At 40.3% G+C, this 9398-nt stretch overlaps 1 pseudogene; it reads left to right on the top strand.

Annotated features, from left to right (window-relative positions):
• Window positions 1–959: 959 nt before the first annotated feature.
• Window positions 960–2576, top strand: LOC102873296 (annotated as a pseudogene).
• Window positions 2577–9398: the final 6822 nt, after the last annotated feature.

Here is a 9398-nt window from a genome sequence, read left to right as displayed (position 1 = left end):
ATTTTTATTTGAAAAGATCAAAATAGTCATCGGACGAGATTGTGAAACTCTTGAACTTAGTTCAAAAGTAGTTGAAGAGAATGGAAGAAATGATAATGCAGTGAAGTAAAGATTTCAAAGGATGGTGTAAGTGGAAAAGGAAAGTATTATAATGAAATGCAGAAAGACAAAGCAAAAAACCAAAAGAGAAGAAAGCACACAATACTTCCTGAGCTGAAAAGTATGAAAAAAAAATTTGATCCTTAAGTGTTGCTTTGAAAGATTCTCTGGGCAAAAATAGAACACAGAGTATCACAAAAAGAAGGAAGAAAGAAACAGATTCACTAGGCCAAAAGGACTTAGTTAATGTTTAACCATTTCAAGAGCTCTATCTCTCACATTGTCATCTAGTTGATTCTGAGTCCTAATTCACCATCTAGTGGGTTTCCAAGGCTGTAAAGCACATGGGAGTAGATTGTTCATCTTTCTCCTGCAGAGAAGCTGATGGATTATCTGGAACTCCCAGAGCTCAGCCTTTGGATTAGCAGTACAACTTCCAACTAATGTTGTTGTTGTTGTTGATTGCCTTTGAGTTAAGCACGACTCATAGTAACCCTATGAACAAAAGGCCTGAAGCCCCTCTACAACTATCAATTTTTATCAAAGTTCATAGAGTTTCTGGAGGCATATTGTTTAGGAAGTGGATACCACTCCTGCTTAAAAAACAACCAACTAACCAACCAAACCCTTAAAAAAAAAAGCCCAAAATAAAACAACAAACCTAAAACTAATAGTTCTAAAGTATAAGATACACTGAAATTAAGGGACAGAAATGAGGCTCCAGGAACTGACAAAATATGAGTTGCGATATTTCTACAAATAAATACAATGCTAGAAGAGCTCACTTGTCTATGCCAAGGAATTTGGAAGACTCTCAACTAAATGGACAGGCACAATGGCTACAATAGGTTCAAACTGCAATGATTGTGAGTATGATGCAGGACTGGGAAGGGGTTTGTTCTGTTGTACACAGGGGTCACTCTGAATCAGAACTGACTTGATAACACCTAATTACGGCACAGTCAGCCTAAGGCACATGGCTGTCACACAGAGGAGCTGAGTGAGGAGGCATCCTTGAAAACAGGAAGGAAGAAGGCTAAGTGAAGGCTGAATGTGGCTGACTGACTGTGAGAGATTTAGGTGATCATAAAGAACAATGTAATTATCAAGTATATCATTCATATTACATGCAAATAAAATTATTCTAATGTTGTTATGTGGTTGTTAATGTGCTGTCGAGTCACCTCCAACTTAAAGCAACACTATTATGTACAGCAGCCCTAAAAACCCTGCTCTATCCTGTGCCAATCTTTTGTCTCTGACACAGCGATCCCTGTTACCCCAGTTACTGAATCAATCCATCTCATTGATTGTCTTTCTCTCCTGCGCTGTCCTTCCACCCTCCCAAGCATGATGTCCATCTCCAAGTACATCTTTAAGTTCATTAAAAATAATATAGTGAGAAAAAAAAAATACAGTGGTAAATAAGCCGGAAATTCAAGCAGATTCAGAAATGGAAGGAAGAATGCCATTGATCTTGGCTGAAAGTGAACACTAGAAAGATTTTTACTGCCTTTCTGCGCTACCCACACAAGTGTCCATATGGCGTTATTCTGGTTCCTGTCGTAACTTAAAGGGGAAACTTCTACGATGTCCAGAGCCCTTTGATGTCCTGCAGATGAAGGAGGGGGATGTCCTCAAATTCCTTGCAGCAGGAACACATTTTAGTAGCACCAACCTTGACTTCGAAATGGAACAGTACATTTACAAAAGGAAAAGTGATGGCATCTACATCATACACCTGAAGAGGACCTGGGAGAAGCTGCTCTTGGCTGCTCACTCCACTGTTGCCATTGAAAATCCAGCTGATGTCAGGGTCATATCCTCTAGAAACACTGGCCAGAGAGCTGTTCTGAAGTTTCCTGCTGCTACTGGGGCCACTCCTATTGCCAGGTGCTTCATTCCTGGAGCCTTCACTAACCAGATCCAGGCAGCCTTCCGGGGAGCCTCGTCTTCTGGTGGTTACTGATCTCAGCTGACCACCAGTCTCTGACAGAAGCATCTTACGTTAACTTACCCCACATTTCCCTGTGTAACACAGATTCTCCTCTGCGCTGCGTAGACATTACTATCCCATGCAACAACAAGGGAGCTCACTCCGTGGTCTGATGTGGTGGATGCTGGCCCGGGAAGTCCTGCGCATGCGTGGCACAGTCTCCCGGGAGCACCCGTGGGAGGTCATGCCTGATCTGTATTACTACAGAGATCCGGAAAAGATTAAAAAAGAAGAGCAGGCTGCTGCTGAAAAGGCTGTGACCAAGGAGGAGCTTCAAGGAGAATGGACTGCCCCTGCTCCTGAATTCACTGCTGCTCAGCCTGAAGTTGCAGACTGGTCCGAAGGTGTCCAGGTGCCCTCTGTGCCTGTTTAGCAGTTTCCTACTGAAGACTGGAGCACTCAGCCCGCAACTGAAGACTGGTCTGCAGCCCCCATTGTTCATACCACTGAGTGGGTCGGCACAACCACGGAATGGTCTTAAACTGTCTTTAAAAAGTGGAAATAAGGTTGCTGGAAAATTAACAATACGTTTCATAAGGTTGTGTCTATTTCTTTATGTTACATAAGATACCAGGAGGTGGCTTTTGGTCTCTTGACCTGTTTGGGTTTGTTTTTGTTTTTAAAAAAATGCATTTTGTAACTTAAGGGGGTGGGGGGGAAAGAAAGATATTTACTTGTGTTTTATTGATTATACAAAGGTATTTAACTGTTTAGATAATAGAAAAGTGTGCCTCATATTCAGAAGTATAGAAGAATCTAGATAATTTGGCAAAGGGGTCTGGTGTGTCAGAGATGATATGGTTGGCTAAGATAGGGCAAGGTTCAGAGCTGTTGTTCACAGGGTCTCTATGAGTTGTCAACTCAATAGCAACTCATAAAAACAGCAACGTGGACCCTGTACATAGTCTAAGGTGCAGGTGTTTGAACAGAATAAGGGGATTTAATATCTGGAAAAATATTCATCAATGTTATAACAATTCACTTTTACTATTGTTGGTGTTAGGTGCCGTCCAGTTGACTATAATATTCATAGTGACCCTTTGAAAACCAGATCTGATTCTTGCCCTATCCTGTGCCATCCTCATGACCTCGAGCTCTGATTATAGTCACTATAACGGAGACTGTAATGTTCTAGTCACTATAACATACTGCAGCCCACTGTGAGTCACCTTGTCAATCCACCTTGTTAGGGGTCTTCCACTTTCCCTCTGACACCCCACATTCCTCCACCTTTTCCAAGGGCGGGTCCCTCCTGACAACATGTCCCAAGTATGTGAGATGAAATGCTCCCATCCTTGCCTCTGAGGGGTTCTTGTTGCACTTCTCCAAGATATACTTGTTTGTTCTTTTGGCAGTCCATGGGCTAGTCCATATTCTTCCCCAACACAATTCAAGGCACAATTTCTTCTTCCATCTTCCTTGTTCACGGTCCAACTTTCAGATGCATAGGCACCAACTCAAAATACTATGTGATGAACCAGGATCACCTCAGTTTTTCAAATGACATCCTTCCTGTTTAGCAGTTTGAGGAGATTCTTGACAGCAGACTGTCCCAAGGCGACATGTCTTTTGACTTCTTGATTGCTGTTAACATGGGTGTTGATTGTGGGCCCAGGTAAAATGAAGCCATGGACAGTTCTAATATTTTCCCATCTATCATGATGTTGCTTATTTGTCCAGTGGTGAAAATATGTGCTCTTTTGACGTTAAAATAAAATCCATAGTATAGCCTTTGATCTTCTTCAGCAAATGAGTCAAGTTATCTTTTTATTATTATTTATTTGCTTACTTTATAACTCAAACTAAGTAAACCAGGGTCTTTGTCACTTACAAATACAAGAGTCTTGAATAGCACCAACACTTTTTAAAAATATCTCCCTGTGACACAGAGATGAACAAAAGGATACTACTCAAACACTGTATTTTATTCCTCAAATGAACCTTTTATCCTGCCATCAAATTCGTTTATTTAAAAAAAAATGAAAGCAGAGGCTAAATACCTTGTCAAAGGCAACCCATCCCACTCATTAGTTTACACTAAAACTTGAATTTTCTTAAAAAGGCCTTCTTAGCAATTTCCCCACCACTGTAGAATGCTTCCTTTATCACTTGCTGGTTAATTTGACTATTATGTCAAGAAGAAATCATAGGGCGATTCATATTTTTTTAGGAAAGACTAAAATGGACAAAGACTCCATGAGATACAATAGATTACCAATTAATAATCGTACAGTGGTGTGTGTGTGTGTGTGTGTGGGTTTGGGTGTTATAATTCATTTAGCAAATAGTTTCTGACATGCACCTAGAATTTTAATAAGGAGGTATTGTGAGATTAAATAAGACATGTTCCTTGACCTCAAGGAGTTTACCAAATAGAATAAGTGATAGTAAAACTTACCAGACACATAGACACTCAATCAGGATTCTCATTGTGGAAGAACATGCACCTATGACATTGTAATTACTGGTAAGTTAATTTTGAGCCAAATAAAGTACATCAATCTCATAACCTGAACATCTACATTTATGTTGCATAAAAAATGGCATCATCAAACCTGATGATTTGGACACAGCTGCTGTTTTGCTTTGTTTTTGAGAAATATGACAGTATCTTCTAAAGACAATGATTTCCTCCCACTAAATGTATTCAAAAGAGTCTGCTACAGGTTCTGACGCCCACAATAAAACAGGCAGTTAAAAAATGTTTTTCTAAGGCTATGAAGAATCCTTGCCCTAATGGGAACTATACCATTCAGGATGGTTCTCAAACTTATATAAATTTCCAGAAAGGCATACAACTTCCTAAGGCAAATGCTGGACCACGTAAAACCACTTTCAGTCCTTTCCTGCTCTCTGATTTTTGATTGCTTATACTAACTAGATTTCGCCAAACCTGTAATGGCTTGAAGAGCTATTTCTGTCCTAGTTCTTTTCCTTATATAGGTCAAATCCTGTTGCAAGGAGTACCATAACAATAACCACCTCATGGCCTGGTTATTTTAGACAACCTGATAAAATAAGAATCTAGTATGACCTCCAAGCCAGCATTGACATTAACAGAATTTGACCTGAATACTATTAAGTGAGAAAGTAGCCAGTGTCTTGAATTTGTGTATTCATGACACTGGGCCATTTGCAGAATAAGAAGGTATAGAAAAATTATCAGTTAATCTTAAACCACAGACTCAAATTTCTGACTCTCAGTTGGCTTGAGACATACTGAGTAATCAGAATATTAGGCTATCCAGCATTATTAGTCTTCCCGTAAAAATAGTTTCTGTCATCTTTGGCCAAAGAATTCCAGGCCAATCCAACTATCCCAGTTCAAGCCTATTAGTCAGCTCTTTTGTCTTATTGGACACCTACAAACTTCTTTATCTCCCCCCTATATCCCACAGACTGGATTAAATTTCCTTTTACAAATGTTGCCTTTTCTTCTTGGAATAAAATGTTTATTGTTGCTCTCTGTAATGTTCTTCTACTAGAATACAAGTTCCCTGAAGGAAAAAGTTTGCATCTACTTGGTTTCCTGAATTTTTAAAGTATCTGAATTCTCTTGCTATCATATAAGTTCCACAAATACATGAAATACCATGCAGAGAACAATGTCTAGCACACAGGTACTCAGAAAGAACTTGTGGAATGAATGAATTCTTTAGGACTCACTTTTAATACCAGCTCTTCTCCCATAGAAGTGAACCTTTGTTTGGTCTCTTAGTACTATTTACATTTGTCTGCTGTACCATTCAAAATGGTCCACTTCACTATTTTACTTTCCATCTCTTTTTCTGCACTTAAACAAGAGGATATTTTATGACATGCAACATGTTTTATACTCTGTGCCTAAAACAGTAGGAGTTCTTGAAGTGCTTACTGGTTTAACAACTAAAACAATTAATGAAACTGTTTCTATTCTAACAACGAAAGCTGAAGATTTATGACTGAACATCACACTTCAAATTCTGCCTGGACTCCAGGGCTTTCCTCAGATCAAACCGAAAAGCCATGAGTCACTGGATTGGAGGGGAAGGGTGCTTGTTTATGGAGGGCTTGTTTCCCCATCTCAATGAATCATATGTATAATCACACAAACTGCATCCTGTCTGGGTAAGTAACCATAACCTCTATTTCTAGCCTCAATGGGTTTTTGGTTTTATGACTAAATGCCACTGGAATGTCATTAAATAAATGCCCTCAGGAAGCCCTCAGTCAGCCTTATAACCTGTGACGCTCAGGGTCACAGCAGAGAGCAGGCTTGAGATTAGAGCACAAGACCAAGCATTACACAAGACCAAGCATTACCCGGACCAGAGCTCTAGCTTCTAGCAAGTCTCCCTGCCTCGGGTTCTCATCAAACACCACTATACTCTCCTCCAAAACCCAGGTATAATCAATCAACTGGGGGAACTCTGGTGGCTTAGTAGTAAGGAGATGCATTGTCAACCCAAAGTCACTCAGTTCAAATCCATCAGATACTCTGTGGGAAAGAGATGGGCAATCTCCCCCTGTGTTATTGACTATCTCTGAAAACACTGGAAGGTCCGTAATGAGTTAGTTCTGACTCAATTGCACATAGCAACAACAACAATCTTGGAATTCTACACAGGAATAGCCACTTAGTCTGATTATTTATAGAAAAAGTTCAACTTTCATAACCTACTACCCAAGGCTCTCCAGAATTTGACTTTGCCCTCTTCGTTGTCCTTATTTTCAGTCATCTTGCATTAACCATGCCTGCTTCACTTAGAGAGGATAACTTTCTGAAAATATACCAACTGTATCCTCTGTGTGATGCCTTTGCTTCCTCTGCTGCCGGTTAGAATGTTTACACCTTTTGTGTCCAAATGGCTAAATTCTAGATATTCTCCAAGTTAATATGCCACTTGCTGCACAATATCTTTGAAACTATTTTGTAAGGAAGAATGACTGCTTCTTGGCCATACTGATGATTTTTATTTGTGATCTTATTCCATCATATTTTCCTAATGTGCATTATAGACTTGTTGACAGACATGTTTATTTCTCTAATGGGCCATTTCCCTGAAAAAAATCTGAATACTAATCAATGTTGTTGTTGTTGTTAAGTGCTGTTGAGTCGTAGGCAACTCATAGCTACCCTATGAACGAAAGTCCTCAACACTTGTATGACTTTCATTCATAGGAGACTTTTAAAATTCCTGGTGGTCTAGAGGGTATGGGGGCAGTTATGTTGCCAATCCAAAGGCAGATGGTCTCAATCCATCAGCTGTTTCTTGGGAGAAAGATGAATAATCTTTTCCTATATGATTTACATTGGAAGGAGGAGTGGCATCCACTTCCATAATAGCTTGCCTCCGGAAACCCTATGGACCTGGAGAGAGGATGAAAGGCACCCAAGCGTCGAGGACTCTCCTTCATAGGGTCGCTATGAGTCGCCTGTGACTCGACAGCACTTAACAACAACAACAACAACAACATATGATTTACAGTTTTTGAAAACTCACTAGATGGTCACCCGTCCTACTTGACAGCAATGAGTTTGAGTTGCTGAGTATTGCCAGGTATTGTGGATACTCAAACACTGTTGTAATGAAAACCTGAATTAGTTCAATTGATTTAAATACTTTTCTTTGGTTTTGTTTTGGAATCTCCAAGATAGGCTCAACAAAGGAGATTCAAATTGTCATCTCCCTCTCTCATTTAAGTCTTCATCCTCTTTCCAAGAAATAATAAAACTGCCTTTGAACTCTATAAACGACTGTTGTTTTATATGAATGGTTCTCAAAAGTAAGATTTTTATTCTAACCACTTTTTCTCCTGATATTTAACACTCTTTGGTTCATTTTTATGACTAGATAACATGATCTGGGAGCAGGAATAATCTCCTCAATCTTAATTTTATAATTAAGAAAAAAAGTGCAAGATGATATATTTCAAAAATGTTTATGCCCTTCCAGTATCAGAATACTCATGCTATACTAGGGCCAGTTTAGAGTAGGTACATCCCTTCAGTCCAGATAAGAGTTAGTGCAGTAGCTTTTAGCCATGGTTGAATGCAAAGCATTTGCTCTCTGCAGTGCTTATTATTATTATCCTGGTTAGTAGAATGAAGATGCAAAAGCAGAACAAGGCCACAATCATCCAATCCAAGGTCAGATTAAGAGGGAATGGAATGTCCAAAGTTGTGTGTCCTCTATTGACTTGGCAATTACCACATGTGGATACACAAAAGAGACAGAGACCATGAAAGCAGTGTGTAAGTGTGTGCACTTAGAGGGCCTTCTCCCGCACTTTTGCTCCAAAATTGCACTGTGGTCACATTTTCCCTTCTTTGGGGTGCAGCTGAAACCTACATCATAATGGGCTGTGGAAAAGCGTGTACACTTTCTTCATTAGCTCAATGAAAAGGATGTCGTTGTTGTTATTAAGTGCCGTCGAGTTGTTTGCAACTCATAGTGACCCCAAGCCCTAAACTCTGCTCTGTTCTGTGCCAGTCACACTGTCTCTGACACTCCCATGCCAATTACCCTAGTCACTGAATCAATCCACCTCATAGAGGGCCTTCCCCTCCTGTGCTGTCCCTCCACCCTCCCAAGCATGATGTCCCTCTCCAAGGACTGGTCTTTCCTTACAACATGTCCAAAGTATGTTAGACGAAGCCTCAGAATCCTTGCCTCCAAGGAGCAGCCTGGTTTAACCCTTTTCAGGATGAATCTGTTTGTTTTCCTAGAAGTTCATGGTACCCTCAAAACTCTTCTCCAGCACCACAGCTCAAAGGCATCAATTCTATTCTCCTTAGTCGTTGTCCAACTCTCTGATGCATAACAAGTATAAACAAAGACCATTGCCTGTATCAGATGCACCTTAGTCTCCAGAGAGACACCATTGCTCTTCAGTACTTTGGAGAGGTCCCTAACAGCAGACTTTCACATGGCAATACGTCTTTTAATTTCCTGGCTACTGGTGCCAAGAGTGTTGACTGTGGAGCCAAGCAAACTAAAGCTGTGAACAATCTCAATCTCTTCACCATCCATCCTGATGCTGCCAATTGGTCCAGTGGTGAGAATCTTTGTCTTCTTGACATTGAGCCTCAATCTGCAGCAAGCACTTCAGGTCCTCCTAAGTTGCAGCAAATAGGGTTGTGTCTCTGTATAACGCAGACTGTTGATAGATCTTCCACCAATCTTGACCCCACATTTCTCCTCATAGAGCCCAGACTCCTGGATAATCTGTTCTGCATACAGGTTGAAAAGGTATGGAGACAGGACACATTCCTGGCGTATGCCCCTCCCAATTTTGAACTATGAAGTGTTGCCCTGCTCTG

Source organism: Elephantulus edwardii, unplaced genomic scaffold (genome assembly GCF_000299155.1).
Source record: "Elephantulus edwardii isolate Elephantulus edwardi_28Jun2011 unplaced genomic scaffold, EleEdw1.0 scaffold00171, whole genome shotgun sequence".
Classification (NCBI taxonomy): Eukaryota; Metazoa; Chordata; class Mammalia; order Macroscelidea; family Macroscelididae; genus Elephantulus; species Elephantulus edwardii.
This window is presented reverse-complemented; position numbering and strand designations above follow the sequence as displayed.